Source organism: Cryptomeria japonica, chromosome 1, assembly GCF_030272615.1.
Source record: "Cryptomeria japonica chromosome 1, Sugi_1.0, whole genome shotgun sequence".
NCBI classification, from domain to species: domain Eukaryota; kingdom Viridiplantae; phylum Streptophyta; class Pinopsida; order Cupressales; family Cupressaceae; genus Cryptomeria; species Cryptomeria japonica.
Genome location: NC_081405.1, coordinates 543,331,678 through 543,349,312, shown reverse-complemented (window position 1 = coordinate 543,349,312; position 17,635 = coordinate 543,331,678).

The following is a 17,635-nucleotide window of genomic DNA, read 5'->3' as shown; positions in this document are numbered from 1 at the left end:
CATAGGGCTGTGAAGACATACATGTATCCAATAATGGATTAGAAGATGCACCTAAATTAAATGGTTCTATTGTGTTTCCTTCGTCAGCATTTATGGTCTCATTGATGTTCTCCTCTTCTAAAATGATTGTGGAACTTGAAGCTCCTTGTCTCATTCTTGATCTTCTCTCTCGTTGATGCATTGCCTCCTTCTCCCTATTTGCTGCAATCTCCTCAGTTGTCAGAACCTTCCTTTGCCTCTTCCTACATTGATTTGATCCCATGGCTAAACCAAAATTTGAATTCAAATCAATCTCCTTACCAAATCGACAATAAGACAAACAAAGAGAATGATTAATCAAAACATTCTCTTTGTAGATCATACCTATCAGCCAATGATTGAAAAATCATTCAATCATTGGGATTTGTGCTTGTGGGCTAGATTCTGGCCCAACGGATCTTTTCATAAACGGGCGCTCGTTACGCTTTCAACGGTACAGAGCGAAACGGGCGCCCATTTTTTGAATTTAAAAAATGGGTGCTCATTTTTTAAAATTAGGGGCGGGAAACATTCCTTAGCTTTGTCTTTTATAGGCTTGGTCTCACCAAGCCTATGCTTGGACCTCCAAAAAAATGACTAAGGTAAATTGGCATCAGATTTCTACCTTGGCCTAATTTTTTGAAGGGCCTTTCTGATTGAATTTTTTGACAAAACAAAAACCCATTAGAGTTTTTAGCGTCCTGATTTCAGAAATGTAAATTTTCTAGTGATAAGATTACTTTTACTATTTTTGTATTATTTATTAATCAAAAGTGGAACCTAAACATAAAATACCAAGGTTCGCTAAAACTTTAGTAACTTTTTGGTTTTTAGGATTTTAGAAAAATAAATTATATGGCATCAATCTACATACAATTCTTTTGAATATTAAAAAAAAAATGGAAAAATATGAAATTTTCATCAAATTATGGTGGTCGTACACCCGATGTTTTGAAAATATACTTTATTGTCAGTTAAAAATTAATAAAAAATATATATATTCAATAAAAAAATAATCAAAAATATTCTCATCAATATTTGGTGTCTTAGGTACCATTTCCCATAAGGATTTGCAAAAATTCATTTATTTGCATCAAAAAAGGGTGGTTGTACACATGCGTGGTATGGTCCTGAAACAGACATTTTGAAAAACTGATTTTTAAACATGCCTACTAAAAAGGGATTTCTACCATGTGGGTATTAAAATAAATTACATATTTGAAAAGTAGACTCTGAGCACTACATTTTCTATTACTGAAGTTTTTTGAGATTCAATCTCTAAGTGCATCAAATTTTGACATCAATCGACATAAAATTTGAAAAACAGAGAAAACACTTCCACTTTTTGCCCAAAAGTGGGACTCAACTTCTTGCAGCCACCCTGTGACACTTAAATGCATGAAAAATCAAAAAATTATTTATTTTCTCCTCTCAAATGCCACTTACTCTAAGTTTAACTTGTTGGATATTGCTGATAAATTTGTTGGAATGATGTGTTGTCATTGATGTCAACATATTCTTCAGTGTGTTCCAATGTTGCAGTCAAATTAAATGAGTTGGTTTGGTTAGTGTGTTGCAGTTTAATGGGTTTAGAGATATTTATCTCCAGTAGATTCAGCAAAAGTTTCAATGATCTGCATGTTGATTTGATCGAGTTATGAGGTCTGGTATCATGGTTCATATTTAGTTGTTCGTGTTATTCGGTATTCTGGTTTGTGCTTCGCATTTCTCCATAATTGCATTATCTTGGTTTGTGGATTTGGCAGAGTGTTTGGGACGTTCATATGTTTCTTAAATTCAGATGGTTCATGATTTGGAAGTCTGCAAGTGAATCTTTCAATTTGACAGTCAGTTCAACATGTGTTCTTGAGGTTTGGTATATTGATGATGGAAATTCTAGTAAGCAGTGATGTTGTGGTTGTTTCTGGTGTGATTCATGTTGCTTGTGGATGTTTCTAGATTGAGTCATATCTGTGTTGATGGTCCGCATTGATCAGTGTGTGTGTTATTGATCATTTTCTTGGTCTGATGATGTTCTTCATGTTATGCGACATTATTGGTGATTGTAGTGTGTTGCGAATGATCAAGGCATGATTCTTGGTAGTGTTTCTTAGTTGCAATATTGATTTGGGTCCAGACTATGTCTTAGACGATAATGTTTTGGTCTGCATGTGTTGTTTTAGCGTGTGAGGTTATTATTTTGTAATTTGTGTTGAGGGTTTAGCCGACCTTGAAATATAGGTTGATGATTTGTATAAATATATGTAATATTCATTTGAGAGATGTATCTATGTGTGTGAACATTGAATTGATCTTTCAAAAGCAAAGGAGAAGTGTGAAATAGTGTGAAGAAGTGGAACGAGCAGAGTTTGAGTATATATGCTTAACTGGAACTGTAACCAAGCATTGGGAGATGTTATTTCATCAATTCATGTAATCCAGATTGTTGTTTGATCTTTGTAAGAAAGTGAATCTTCCTCAGGGTTGTATCCCTTCTTGTATTTGAGCAGTGACCTCTAGGCAGTGTGCCTGAATGCATGTGCATTCCCCATTGTAATATTTACATTTACTCCTAGGGTATTATCTCATTGTGGGTAGGTTATGATGTAGGAGCACCTAGCACAAGATGGCCACCATGATGCCAATTTGGTAATAGGTTAATTTTTTTAAGTTCTTGTCATAAATAAGGTCTTAGAAGACCATATTTGATGTAATAAAGGTCATTAAGATCATTAGGAGTTGTGTTGAGTCCTATTAGGAGTCATGCTGACAAATATTGTCAAAATTGTCATTGTGTGGAAAATGTGTATCAATGGGTTCAAGAATGATGTGTAAAGGTCGTATAGACCTATTTAAACCTATTTATATCAGTTTTGAGACATTATGGTCTTAGGTTAAGTCTAGGATCAGATTTAGAAAAAAAATACCAATGTTGTCAAAAGTTGACAAAGCAATTTTTGCATTATATGGGGTGATTAGGTGTTAGTTTGGTGAAATAAGTTCAAATTCTAGTTATAACCATTGAGGAGGCTTGAGTAACCTTTAAATAATCCTATTATTATGTCATGAGGGGGTTGGATACAAGTTGGTGTATGAGAAAAAATAAAATCAATAAAATATCACTATGTTTCCTGCAATTTTTAGAGTTCACCAGACGTATCAGTCTGTTCAAAAGAACTTTTCATTATTAAAAATTATTAAATTTCTTGGAAAATAAATTGGAAATGATATGGGAATGATTCTACTATTATTTTCCTTTCGTTTCATTTAATTTCATGTTGTTTTGATAAAGATATACCATTTTTTGTGAAGATTGTCAATACCCTAACCTAGGGTAACCCGAGACTGTACAATAATGATTTTGTTTTGTTTCCATGTTAAATGAACCACTCCAATTGGTGGAAAAGATTTGTATATGTGTAATTTTTATGTCTTATTCTCTGCAGTGATCCATGATATGGTTGGCACATGCTAGAGAGGACACAAAGACTTATTTTTGTATCTCAGTTTGGTAAAGACAACAAGTTGATGGTGTGGCAAGAGTGTGAAAAGAGGAGCCTTGGAAGGGTGGTGGAGGTATATAAGGGTGTTTGGAGGTATCACAAACATATCCAAAGTGGTTAATGACCACAAGAACCAAACTAGCTTCAATGGTTTATGTCTGTCTCAGAGAATGATCACTGACTATCACAATTTGACAATGAGTTGAATTAATGAATTGGCAAGATTGGGGAATGAGTTTGGTATTGAGTTTGGTGTCAGATGGAGGTGTAGAGAGGTCCAATATCATTAGTATTAATGTCTGAGAGTTTTGTGAGGAAATAATGGTTCATGAAAGGGTGACTGTCCTAAGCATTCATGGATGTCATAAAAAGACAATGTTACAGTGATAGGTTTTCTTTTGTCATCTAGGGTGGATGGGAGGGTAAAGCATGGTGTTTGGGCTATGAAAAAGAGTCTCCTTAAATTTTTCATGCAGTACCTTGGGATGGTGTATGCCTACTTATCCTTGGGGTTTGTGTCTATGGTCAATTAGAAGTCCTAGTTGAAGGTGAGTTTGTGTGAATAAGATTTGAGGGTTTGGTGTAAACCTAATTGTTGGGAAGACTCAAAGTGGCCTTGGGCAAGTTGAATGGGTCTAGTCTGATGTGTTTCAGTGATTGGAGAAGGTTTGGCATCATGAGTCTATTATTGGGGTGTTTTTAGCCTTATGATTACCTAATAACCTTGTGAGGGTTCCTAGAGTTAGTGGAGGATTGTCACCCATTTGAATAGGTGAGTTGGGAGAAAGATCTCCCCTAGTTGGTTGTGTGTGTGGATGATTTGGATCAAAGTGGTATCATAGAAAAGGGTGTAGATTCCTTGAAGGTGGAAGTTGAAGGTTGAGAGAAGTGTGAAGACAAGATGCCTCCAAAGAGTGTCATTGCAAGAGAGGTTACTGAACTCAAAGAAAAGCATGCTTGGGAGTTGAGAGAATTTGAAGAAAGAATGGCTACTAGAATTGAAGCCTTGGAAGCCAAACAAAGGAGGGATGAGGTCACGGGGATGTGAGTGACCAAGAGGAAGAAGGAGAAGCCTGGGGGGAGAAAGAGGAGCAAGTGGACCTTGAAGAAGAGAGGATGGCTATTCTTTTGAAGGCAGTCAAGAGTGAAATTCATAAGATTAAGGTAGAATTACCCATGTATGGAGGGAAGTTAGATGGAGAAGAGCTCTTGGATTGGATAGGGGCTATGGACAATAATTTTGATTGTGAGGATGTACAAGAGGACTAAAAGGTGAAGATAGAAAATTCAAAACTGAAGGGGCATGCATTGCTTTGGTGGGAGTTTGTACAAACTGAGAGGAGAAAGAGGGGGAAAACCAAGATAACTTCTTGGGATAGAATTATGGTAAACCTGAAAGGGAAATTCCTCCCTAGTGAATATAGTATTCAGTTGTTCAAGAGGCTGCAAAACTTTAAGAAAAAGGACCTAGATGTGCAAGCCTACACTGAAGAGTTCTACAAACTAAGTATAAGGACAAAGCATGAAGAAGATGAAGAGGAGACGGTGGCAAGGTATCTCAATGGCCTGAGATACAACATCCAAGATGAGTTGAGTCTCGTTACACCTAGGATGTGGAGGAGTGTTATAAGTTAGCAATCAAGGTTGAGGACAAGTTTTAGAGGAAGCAACATAAGTCTATGAGAAGAAAAGGAAACAATCAGAGAGGTAGAGGATCCTTCACTACTTCCAAATAGTCTCATGAAGACCAAGAAGATGGGAGCAAAGGAAAGGACAAAGTTGTTGATCAAAGAGGTGGACTCAAGGGTTCTAGGGGCAAATTTGGAGGAGGTAAAAGTTCCAACACATTCACGAGAAGATGCTACAATTGCAATGAGATTGGTCATCCAGCATTAAAGTTCTCTAAAAAACAAGGTTCCACTTCAAGTGGTGGAGAAAGGAGAAGTTAAAAGAGAATTCAATTGGTATAAGAAGAAAAGGGTGAGAGTGTCAACTCTCCAGCTAGATATGTTGATCTTGAATCAGGGGAATCTTTGATGGTGAGAAGAACTTTGTTTAAGTCATCTAAGGAGAAATACATCATCCAAAGGAGGAGTTTATTCAAGACCACATGTAAGTGCAGAGGTAAGGTATGTAAGGTTGTAATATATTCTGGTTCAAAAGATAATATGGTTTCTAGGGAAATGGTGGATAAATTGAACCTAGAAAGAATTCCTCATCAAACCCCTTACAAAGCATCTTGGGTAAGTGATACTCAATCACTTTTGGTAGATGAACACGCATATGTTGATTTTTAGATTGGGGAGTATAAGGAGAGGGTCTTAAGTGATATTTTTCCCATGGATTGTTGTCACCTACTTTTAGGAAGGCCATGGCAATTTGATAGGAAATCATTATATGATGGATATGCTTACACATACACCATCAAGAAGGATGGGAGAAATTTTGTGTTGACACCATTGTAGGAGGATGTTGAAACAAAGAAGGCAGCCAAGATCATCTTGGTGTGTAATAAAGAGTTTGTGAAGATCAATGAAGAAGAGACAAGAAAGGTTGAAGATACCTCAAGGAGTGAGGTTTCCAAAGACCAGAGTTTGAAGGTGGTTTCAGTTTTGAATGATAGAAATCAGGTGGTGGTGCCTAAGTTGGATCAAGAGAAGGCCAAAGATCAAGTCTACAAGCATCCACAAGGTGGTTGGAAGAGGGAAGATGCAATCCTAGTGGGGACTATTATTTGTCCTCTAGAACCAAAAAGAGTTGATGGGAAATAATTATCCACTATAGCCACAATTCAAGGAGCATCAAATAAGGATTTGTATGCAGGTTTTCAAGTTTGGAGGATAGTAAGGAAGGACATCAAACAAGGTGTAGGTCTGATTGCAAGTACCCCATCATGGCAAGGTGTGCACCAGGTCTACAATGCTAGGCATGATTTTTTTATTTCAAGGAGGGATGTTCCAGACTAGAGAGCTTGTGGAAGAAATGGTGGACCTGAGATGAAGTGTGGAGCTAGCTATTGCATTCACTCATGGGGCATGAGTTCTTTTCTAGGTCAGGTGTATGGTGTAGGAGCACCTAGCACAAGATGGCCACCATGATGCCAATTTGGTAATAGGTTAAGTTTTTAAGTTATTTTCATGAATTAGTTATTAGAAGACCATCTTTGATGTAATAAATGTCATTAAGATCATTAGGTGGTGTGTTGAGTCCTATTAGGAGTCATGTTGACAAATATTGTCAAAATTGTCATTGTGTGGAAAATGTGTATCAATGGGTTCAACATGGTGTTCAATTATGTGTAAAGATATTAAAGACCTATTGGAACCTATTTATATAATTTTTAATACATTATGGTCTTAGGTTAAGTCTAGGATAAAATTTAGACAAAATTGCCAATGTTGTCAAAAGTTGACAAAGCAATTTTTGCATTATATGGGGTGATTAGGTGTTAGTTTGGTGAGACAAGTTCAAATTGTAGTTATAACCATTGGGGAGGATTTATTAACCTTTAAATAAGCCTATTATTGGACTATGAAGGGGTTGGATACAATTTGGTGTATGATAAAAATCAAAATTAATAAAATATCACTGTGTTTCCTGCAATTTTCTGGGTTTGCCAGACGTATCAGTCTGCTCACAAGAAATTTTCATTGTTAAAACTTATTCAATTGCTTGTAAAATAAATTGGATATGATATTTTAATGAGTCTAAAATTATTTTCCTTTTGTTTCATTCAATTTCATGTTGTTTTGATAAAGATATACCATTGTTTTGTGAAGATTATCAATACCCTAACCTAGGGTAACCCGAGAATGTACAATAATGATTTTGCTTTGTTTCCAAATTAAATAAACAACTGAAATGGGTGGAAAATCTTTGTATATGTGCATTTTTTATATCTTATGCTTTTTAGGGATCCATGATATGGTTGGCATGTGCTAGAGGACACAAAGACTAATTTTTGTGCCTCAATCTGGTAAAGACAGCAAGTTGATGGTTTGGCAAGAGTGTGAATGCAAGGAGGAGCCTTGTAAGGGTGGTAGAGGTCTATAAGGGTATGTGGATGTGTCACCATCATATACCAAGTAGTTAATGACCATAAGAACCAAACTAACTTCAACGGTTTATGACTGTCTCAGAGAATGAGCACTGAGAATTAATGCATTGGAAAGATTCGGGAATGAGTTCGGTATTGATTTTGATGTCAGAGTGAGTTGTAGATAGGTTCATTATCATCAGTAGTAATTTTTGAGAGTGTTTTGAGGAAAGAATGGTTCATGAAAGGGTGATTGTCCTAAGAATTCATGATTGTCATAAAAAGACATTGTTATACCAGTAGGTTTCCTTTTGTCCTCTAGGGTGGATGGGAGGGTAAAGAATGGTGTTTGGGATATAAAAAAAGAGTCTCCTTAAATTTTTCATTCAGTACCTTGGGATGGTGTATGCCTAGTTAACATTGGGGGTTGTGTATATTGGCAATTAGAAGTCCTAGTTGAAGGTGAGTTTGTGTGAGTAAGATTTGAGGGTTTGGTGTAAACCTAATTGTTGGGAAGACTCAAAGTGGCCTTGGGCAAGTTGAATGGTTCTAGTTTGATGTGTTTCATTGATTGGAGAAGGTTTGGGGGCATGAGTCTATTCTTGTGAGTACCTTATAATCTTATGAGGGTTCCTGGAGTTAGTGGAGGATTGTCACCCGTTTGAATAGGTGAGTTGGGAGAAAGATCTCCCCCAATTGGTTGTGTGTGTGAATTCTCTGCATCAGCTTCCCACTGTGGTTTTTCCCTTAATCGGGTTTTCCATGCAAAAACTCTTGGTGTTATGTGTGTCATTGATGTGGTGATGTTTTATGTTTTCATTGCTAATAATTAGATCTGGATTTAAGTTTAAGCTGTGATAAGTTTGTGAGCAAACTGATTCACCCCCCCCCCCCCCCTCTCTCAGTTTTTTGCATTGTTGCCAACAATTGGTATCAGAGCTAGATCCTTTAGAAGAAACTTGACCGCTTGAGGAAATCTGGGATGGCAACCTTTTCTTTTAAGAAGGACAGTCCAATATTTTATGGAATGAATTACACTCTTTGGAAGAACTGGATGAAATGGCATTTGAGATGTATCGATGAAGACTATTGGAAGATTACTAACAATGTGTATAATGCTCCTCAAAATGGTCTTACTACTCCTGATGAGATAAAGGAATTTGAATTCAATATTCAAGCTAAGGAAGTATTGTTGAGTGCCTTGTCTGATTGTGAGATGACTAATGTGATGGATTTATAGACTGCTCATGAGATATGGAAGAACCTGGAGACTTTGTATGAATGTGATAGCCATGTGAAAGTTGCTAAGTTGCAGAGTTTGAAGGGAAAGTATGAAATTCTAAAGATGGGTGAAGATGAGAACATTACCTCCATTATGCAAAAAGTAAATGAGCTTGTGTTGAGCATCGTGTAGTACCCCTTCTCGATCAAACTTGATAGACTTATATTTTACTACAGTTGACCTTTCAGTTGATACATTACTGCTATACTTTATTCAGACTTATTCGATGTTATTTCATGCTTTAACTGGATATGCGATGTATGCTTTCTTCCAGTATTTCAGTACTTATGATTAATGTGATTTTTATGGATTATTGTCATGGATTGACACTTTTACCTTACATATGTGATGTGTTATTTATATGTTGTGTGTTTGTCAGTGTATGGGATGCGAGGGGATGATTTTACTTCACTCACTTCAGTGAGACAGGGAACGTCACTATTATCCTCCATCAATGTGCATGTCGTGTCTGATTATATATATTTGTCTATATACATGTGTGGTTAGATGATGCAGGACATTGCAGGTACAAGTATCAGGTAGGTACATGGTATCGTCTCCACCTGGCTTCACAGGTCTAGGCGTGCCTTATTTGTTCGATGGGAGTGGAGGAGATAGTTGTTGACCCTAATTCTTACCCTCAATTGCACTCATGTGAGTGTCGTCATTCGGTCGTCCTTTCTGTTTGTTCGGCCTTCAAGTCTTGTTTGTTTGACTTTTTCAGAGTCTTCGTGTGGTTTTTCTTGGTTTGTGTGCCCTAGTGGGTTAGATTATTTATTTGAATTTATGGCATCATTTCATAGTTGGTGTATTTAATTTATGTATTATTATGCCTTTGTGTTATGGACTTAGTTAATTGAATGAAGTTATTAAATTTAAATTGATAATTGCATTTATTGGAAAAGTGATCATATTTAAATCAAGTGGAAAAATAAATGAAGTTAATTGCATGCTATTGCTTTTTAGATTTTTTTTTTTTTTAAATGGAGTTAAATTATTGCCTTTATCACTTTTTAGGAAAAGTTGATTAAATTCTATTGAGAAAGAAATTTTATTTTTTTTAAAAAGAAATTTCCATTTACCTTTTTGAAAGAAACTAAAAAAGTAAGTTTTTCAATTGAAAATTGTGATTAGATGAGAAAACATTTTCAACCTAAAAGTTTAGGTTGAAATATTTTTCTATTTATGCCTATGAGTTCACGGGAAGAGGGATGCATATTTTTGGAAGGCAAAGTTTGAAAATTGTTTGGAAGAAGGATTTGGTTTGGGAATCTGGTTGCAGGGTTGAAGCTCTTCCACAAATTGCTTCTTGGAAAGCTTCACAGGTTGGATAGCCTCTACTTTGTTTTGTTTACAAAAAAATTATATTTCTTTCCCTTCTTCCTGTATGTTGTGTGAAATATTGGTAAAATGAATGTAGTTGTTCTGGAGTAATTGTTATGAGATTTAATGGAAATCTCAGTTAATTATTGATCTAAAAAGTGCCTCCAATCTCTTTCTATGGTTAATTCATGTTATATTTATGTTTGAAATCAACTCCTCCATTTTTGTTTATGGATGGAATTGACATTTTGTGTATGTTGTAGTTTTGAATTTGTGAAATTGGGGGAGTTATGCTGGCAAAATTTTGCCAAAATTGCCCTCTTGTGTGTCCAATTAATTATTTTCTTTCTGGTAGTTTCAAAATTTAGAGGAATTCTAAGTTAAAATTCCTCTTCCTTCATTCTTGTTTTGGCCCAAAAAATTTAATTGGGGTTTGCCAATCTTTTTAATTTTCAGCCAATTTGGCTTTGTGTAGGAAATTTTAAGGGAATTGGGTGTTTTCCCCAATCTCTGTTTTGTCTCAGAGATTGAGTTTTCTGGTATATTCTTTACTAGTAATTTGTTTGTTGGTTTATAGTTTTAAAAAAAAAAATGTGTCTAAGAGTTTATTATACTCTGTTCTCAGAGTGTTGGGCAGAGGTCATGATGGTTTTAATCTTTAAAAGAAAGTTTTAAAAAAATAAAAAATAAAAAATAATCAATAATATTTTGGAGGGGGGGCGGTAGCTGGCTACCGTATGGTAGCAAAGCTACCAAGCAAACTTTTCATTTGCCTTCCCCGTGTGTGCAGCGCAGAATACCATGACATTTGGTTTTTTTTTTAGAATATGTTTATGTGTGTGTGTGTGTGTGTGTGTGTGTGTGTGTGTGTGTGTGTGTGTGTGTGTGGTTTTTTTTTAAGTTATGATATTTTTTTATTTGGGAATTAGAGTATATTGTGGAAATTAGTTTTACATTTTAATATATATATTTTAATGTGATATATTTATATGGTATATATTTGATGAATATATACTCATATACATATATTATATTATTATATATGTATTTAATTCAGAATTTATTTTATTTTAATAAAAGCATATATTTGGGTTTCTTTATAATTAATCATGAATATATGTTGGGGGGTTTATTTTTATTTACTTAAATATGGTTAATTTTAGCTTTACTGGACAAATGACGACTATCAATCTCTTTTACCAACCTTGTTGTATTTTCTATATTTCTTGAATATCGATATTTGCGAATATTTAATGCTTTTGATTGTTTTAAAAAGATTGCCTATATTAGGATCTTTAGTGTAAATGGTATTTTTGGTAAAAGCTTATTTATGTTGCAATTATGTTTTTGAGTTGTCTTCAAGTCGTAATAGTTGATGTACCCTATTGATCAGGTGTTGTAGTATAACCCTGTTGATGTGAACCGTTGTGTGTTTTGTTCCAAATGGACAATCCTAGGTTATTGATTTGTGTATCCTTCACCTATATTTTGTCAGGATTAGATATCGCTGCCAGTTTCGCCATAGGGTTCTCATAGAGAGACCGTACCTATTAGTGTCCTATGAGAGAGTGGATTTTGAGCGGGGGCCGCACCTAAAGTGGTTGGCAGGATAACCCCTTGAAAGTCATTTAATAAGTGATAATCTAATAATTGATTAGGGGGTGGGCAATTATAATGTTTACTAAGATATTGCACCCCACACACGGTTGAGTGCTTGTATGGGCTCAAGGTGTAGTGGGAAGGCCTGGAATGGAAAACCTACCACCTTGTCTTCATGAAAGGTTGGTAGGGTCTACATGATGCTTAGATAGAGCCAAGGGTTCAGGAAAGGTTACCAGGATAACCCAGGATGGGGGTCGGGACCTATGGAGGCCTACCTAGGGTAACCATCTTAAGCCATGTGATGACACTCTCTCTTAGGGTCACTAGTATTTTGTGAGTCGAGCCACATGAGTATTGTGGAGTCATGTTGTACTATCATTCTTGTCTTGTTTATGCTTTCTTGAGGGTCTTCTGCTATCTCCTAGCATGGTGGGGTGGTTCCATTTTGGGATCACATGGTCGGGTGGTAGTGCCACTTCCCATCGGATATTCTTGTTCATACCTTAATACGAGGAATGGCTTCGCTGGTGTACCTTTGGTTCATGATTCATGTATCAACTCATGTTCGTGATTATTGTACATTTGAGACCCATGTGGTCATTGTATCAGTAAATGTGTAACCTTGGCATTACATTTATGTATTTCATTTGTACTATTGAAAGCCATGTAATTATTGAATATTATAATCTTAATTCAGTTGAATGTATGTTAGTTCAGTTATCTTTATTCTTATGTATAAATGCTTCTTTGCAAGTAAATTTATTGTATCACCTTAAATCTTCCAATGTGGAATTCAGTTTTATGAATAATATTTAATTAATGTAATTGAGTTCCCTAATTAGATGGATAATTAGATTAACCTTGTGATGTTGTTTTAGTTATAAATTAATCTTCTTTGGTAACCTTTAGGAATTCATGTGTTAGACTTCCGCTTGTGTTATTAAACGTGCAATGTGATAATTTATGCACTTAATCTTTTAAAAAAAAAAAAAATCACCCTTTTGTTGCCTACTAGTGTTGTATTCCTTTAGGGTTCCTGGCAGAGCCCATGTTTCAACATTGGGTACTCTAGGAGTGCAGTGAGCCCATTCAGCTTGACCTTTTGTGTAGGTCTTAGTGTTTGTGTTTCCCTTGTTTTATCCTTGCCGTGAATCTAAACCATTTTCTCTTTTGGAGTGTTAGGTCATGGCTAGGAAAGCCAAGGGAGGTGGTCGTGTTGGTGTCTGCAATAGAGGCAGAGGTGGGGGACAGAGTCGAGGTTCAGACCGCCATAGTCCTTCCCCACCACCCACCCATGTGAGTGTGGAGACCGAACATTATGTTCATCAGGACGAACAACATGCAGGAGAGAAAGTTCCTAAAAGGGAAGAGCTAAGACAGATGTTTCAGGAGGTTCTAGCCAGGCTAGGCCCCAAACCTGAGGCTGATCAGCCCATCCATGCTCAGGTTGGGGAGTCGCATCAGCAGGTTCTAGAGGAGAGAGAGAGAGAGAGAGAGAGAGGTCTCCTAGAAGGAGAGAGGGCCCAGCTGACCAGGACCCAGCTCCCGTGGGTCACATAAGGGACTTGATGAGGTCCAATCCTCCCTTCTTTGACGGTAGAGGTACCGATCTCGAGGTAGAGACTTGGCTTATCAGCTTAGATCAGTCTTTCACCATGTACCCATATGGTAGCAACACCAAGGTGAGATGCGCTATCATGCGTCTCAAGAGATTTGCTTCTATATGGTGGCAATTAGAGGAGGAGAGGATTGGTGTTAGCATTAACACCGTATCATGGGAGATCTTTCTGGAGAGATTCAGGGTACGATATCTCTCACCCCCAGTGGAGGCAGTCTCGAGTAGATGAGTTCTACACTTTGCATCAATATGGTTTGTCATGAGATCAGTTTGAGCACAGGTTCTATGAGCTTAAACAGTATGTCAGGATTGGAAACGATGAGGCGATGCTTGTTCAGCACTTCTTGAGGGGTCTAAATGACCGCATCAGTGGAGGAGTGAGAATGTTTTAGCCAGCTTCAGTTGAGGTAGTCGTGGTGAAAGCCAGCTTGGTAGAGTAGAACCTTAGTCGTGCATATGGTGGTTAGTCAGGAGTGCAAATAGGGAGTATACCTTTCAGTGGGCCTAGAGTTCATGAGAACCAGTCCCAACCAGTTGCACCATTTAGGAGTCCTCAAGCACCCGCTAAGGGTGGACAACAAAAGTAGTGAAAAAGTTTCAGGGCCAACAGGGTGGCAACTCTTAGCATAGGAGGAATAGGAAGTGGCAGAGGAGCAGACAGGGTCTTCTAGGGCAGTCCTCTCAGGGTGCATCTCAGGCCCCTAGCAGGGGAAGCTTCCAGCAGTCCAGTGGGCTGACTGGAGGTAGAGGACTAGGTAGGGGAGCTTGTTTCTCTTCTAGATAGTTTGGTCATATAGCCACTCAGTGCCCTCAGCGTTCTCACCAGACGGGGAGTCAAAGTCCAACAGCATCAGAGCTGACAGTAGGGGATGCAGGTAGATCCCATTGAGTATTCGTAGTGGTTGATGACCGCCAAGCTAAGAATCAGAGTACAGTTATTGAGGCTGCAGGTGTGTTATGTGTTATTCCTATCTCTGTGCTTTTTGACTCTGGTGCTTCAGATTCTTTGACTTCTTCATCCATTGTGGAGTGGTGCAGGCTTGCATCTGCTAAGAAGGCAGATAGGTGGCAAGTAGAGTTGGCTACCAGGGTGCGTGTGTCTGTAGATGCCCTTGTTCCCAGTTGTGAATTGGACCTAGGACCCCTTGTGATTTTTGTTGACCTTCGGGTCATTCCTTTAAAGTCTTATGGAGTAGTGTTGGGGATGGATTGGCTATCATCTCACAATGCTCATGTAGACTGTCGTCAGAAGACAGTGGAGTGTTTAGATGACCATGGCAAGAAAGTCGGGATCGTTGGAGTTGAGAGATCGATATCCTTGCGTATGATTTCCGCTATGCAACTTAAGCGGTGTATGCATCAAGGGTGTCATCTTTTTGCAGTTACTCTTGAGGATGTGGATGAGGAAGAGAGCCGATAAATCGCTCTTGATGGTCACCCTATTCTTCGAGAGTATGTTGATGTGTTTCCATTGAATATTCCTGGTATGCCTCCGAAGTGAGACATAGACTTTCACATTGACTTGGTTCCTGGTGCAAAACCTATTTCGAGAGCTCCATATCAGATGACTACTCAGGATTTGAGTGAGTCAAAGTTGCAAATGGAGGAATTGTTGGCCAAGGAGTTCATTCATCCTAGTGTTTCCCCTTGGGGTGCGCCTATTATCTCTGTTAAGAAGAAGGATGGTTCTCTTCGGTTATGCATTGATTACCGATAGCTGAATAAGGTAACCATCTGGAATCAATATACATTGCCTCGTATAGATGATCTTTTTGATCAAGTTAAGGGAGCCAAGGTGTTCTCTAAGATTGACCTAAAATCTAGGTATCACCAATTATGCATTCATGATGCATACATTCATCGGACAACGTTTCGTACTCGTTATGGTCACTATGAGTTCACAGTGGTGCCATTTGGGTTGACAAACGTGCCTTTAGTTTTCATGAGCCTCATGAATGGGGTTTTCCACACCAACCTTGATCATTTTGTCCTTGTGCTCTTGGATGGCATATTGATTTATTCTAGATCTATGGAAGAGCATGAGGGTCACTTGTGACAGGTATTGTAGTGCTTGAGGGAGAATCAACTTTATGCCAATTTGGCGAAGTGTGATTTCTTCCAGTCAGAGGTGAACTATCTTGGTCATGTAGTTTCGAGAGAAGGTGTATCTATTGATCCTTCAAAGATCCAAGCCATGGTGGATTGGACAGCACCGACCAATGTTTCAGAAGTTCAGAGTTTTATAGGTTTGGTCAGATATTACCATCGCTTTGTTCAGGGGTTTTCCTAAATAGGTCACCCGATTACTTCTCTTCAAAGGAAAGGGAAGAAGTTTGTTTGGTCAGAGTAGTGTGAGTCATCTTTGTGTACCTTGAAGGAACTCCTTGTCAGTGCTTCGATTTTGGCAGTCCCTGGTCCATCCAGAGATTTTATGGTATGCACAGATGCCTCCTTAGAAGGTATAGGTGCAGTGCTTATGCAAGATGGATGTGTGGTTGCCTATGAGTCTCGTAAACTCAAGGACCATGAGTTGAACTATCAAGTTCATGATTCGGAGTTAGCAGTTGTAGTGCATGCGTTAGTTAGAAGGCAACATTTTATGTTGGGGCATCAGTTTGAGCTGCATAGTGATCATCGTAGTTTGTAGTATATCTTCACGCAGCCAAAATTGAATGCTCGACAGTGAAGATGGATGGCATTCCTCTGCGAGTATTATTTTGAGGTTCGATATATTCAGGGGAAAGAGAACATAGTGGTAGATGCTTTGAGTCGTAGGCGGCATGAGATTTCAGCTTTATTCCTTGGGGTGGACTTGAGAGAGAGAATTCTTAGAGTTCTCCCTCAGGATACCTGGTATCAGGATGTTAGAGCCGTGATGGAGTCTAGAAGGCCATTAGAGGGTAGGTTTTTTGGTTATAACCTTGAGGCAAATGGTCTTCTTCCTCATCTTGGATGGATCTATGTACCTCCTTTGGAGGGTCTTCGAGTTTTGATCATGACTGAGGCCCATCGTCCACCTTATTTGGCACATCCAGGTGTCAAGAAGATGTACGTAGATCTTAGAAAGATTTATCATTGGGCTGGTATGAAACGTGACATTTCTGATTTTGTGTCGAAGTGTTTGGAATGCCAGCGGGTGAAGGCAGAGCATTAGCACCCGGCAGGGCTTTTATAGCCTAATTTGGTACCGGATTGGAAATGGGACATCATTTCCATGGATTTCATTGTTGGGTTGCCTGTTTCTTCGCGTTGTTATGATGCCATCATGGTCATTGTTGACAGATTGACCAAGGTTGCTCATTTTGTTTCTATTCGAGCTTCCTATACAGCACCAATCGTGGCACGAGTTTTCTTGGAAGGGGTGGTGAGGTTGCATGGGATTCCAAGGTGAATCATTTCTGATAGAGATCCTATCTTTACGTCAGCCTTGATGACCTCACTTCATCATGCTTTGGGGACCCAGTTGAACTATAGTTCAGCTTATCATCCAAAGACAAATGGTCAGACCGAGTGAGTGAATTAGGTTTTGCAAGACATGCTTTGCATGTATATTATGGACCAGCAGTCGCGCTGGGAGGATTATATTTATCTAGAGGAGTTTTCTTATAACAATGGATATCATAGCTCCATAGGTATGTCTCCTTTCCAGTCATTGTATGGTCGTCCTTTCCATACTCCTTTGAGTTGGGATCAGTTAGAGACAGGGTGCGTATAGAACCGGATATTCTTTGAGAGATGGAGCAGCAGGTTGAGAGGATTTGTGAGCATTTGGTAGCTGCACAGGATAGGCAAAAAAAGTATGCAGATGCTCATAGGGTAGATCGTCAGTTTTCTGTTGATGACTGTGTGTTCTTGAAAGTGCATCCGCGAAAGAGTCTGATCCGTTATGGAAAGGGTTCTAAGTTGGCGCCTCATTTTGTTGGCCCTTTTGAGATCCTTGAGAGGATAGGACTTGTTGCCTACCATCTTGCCTTGCCACCAAGTCTATCCCACATCCACGATGTCTTTCATGTTTCATTTATTCAACCTTATCACCCTGATGTGACACATGTTCTTGATTGGAATGCTTTGCAGGTCGAGGACCGGCAGCTTTCCATGGAGCCTGTGCACATTCTTCAGCATCAGGATATGACCCTCAAGGGTCGTACCATCGACCAGGTAAGGGTCCTATGGGACCCAAATGATGAGACCTCGGCAACTTAGGAGAATGCAGCAAAGATGAAAGAGCTCTATTCTTATTTGTTTTAGGCTTC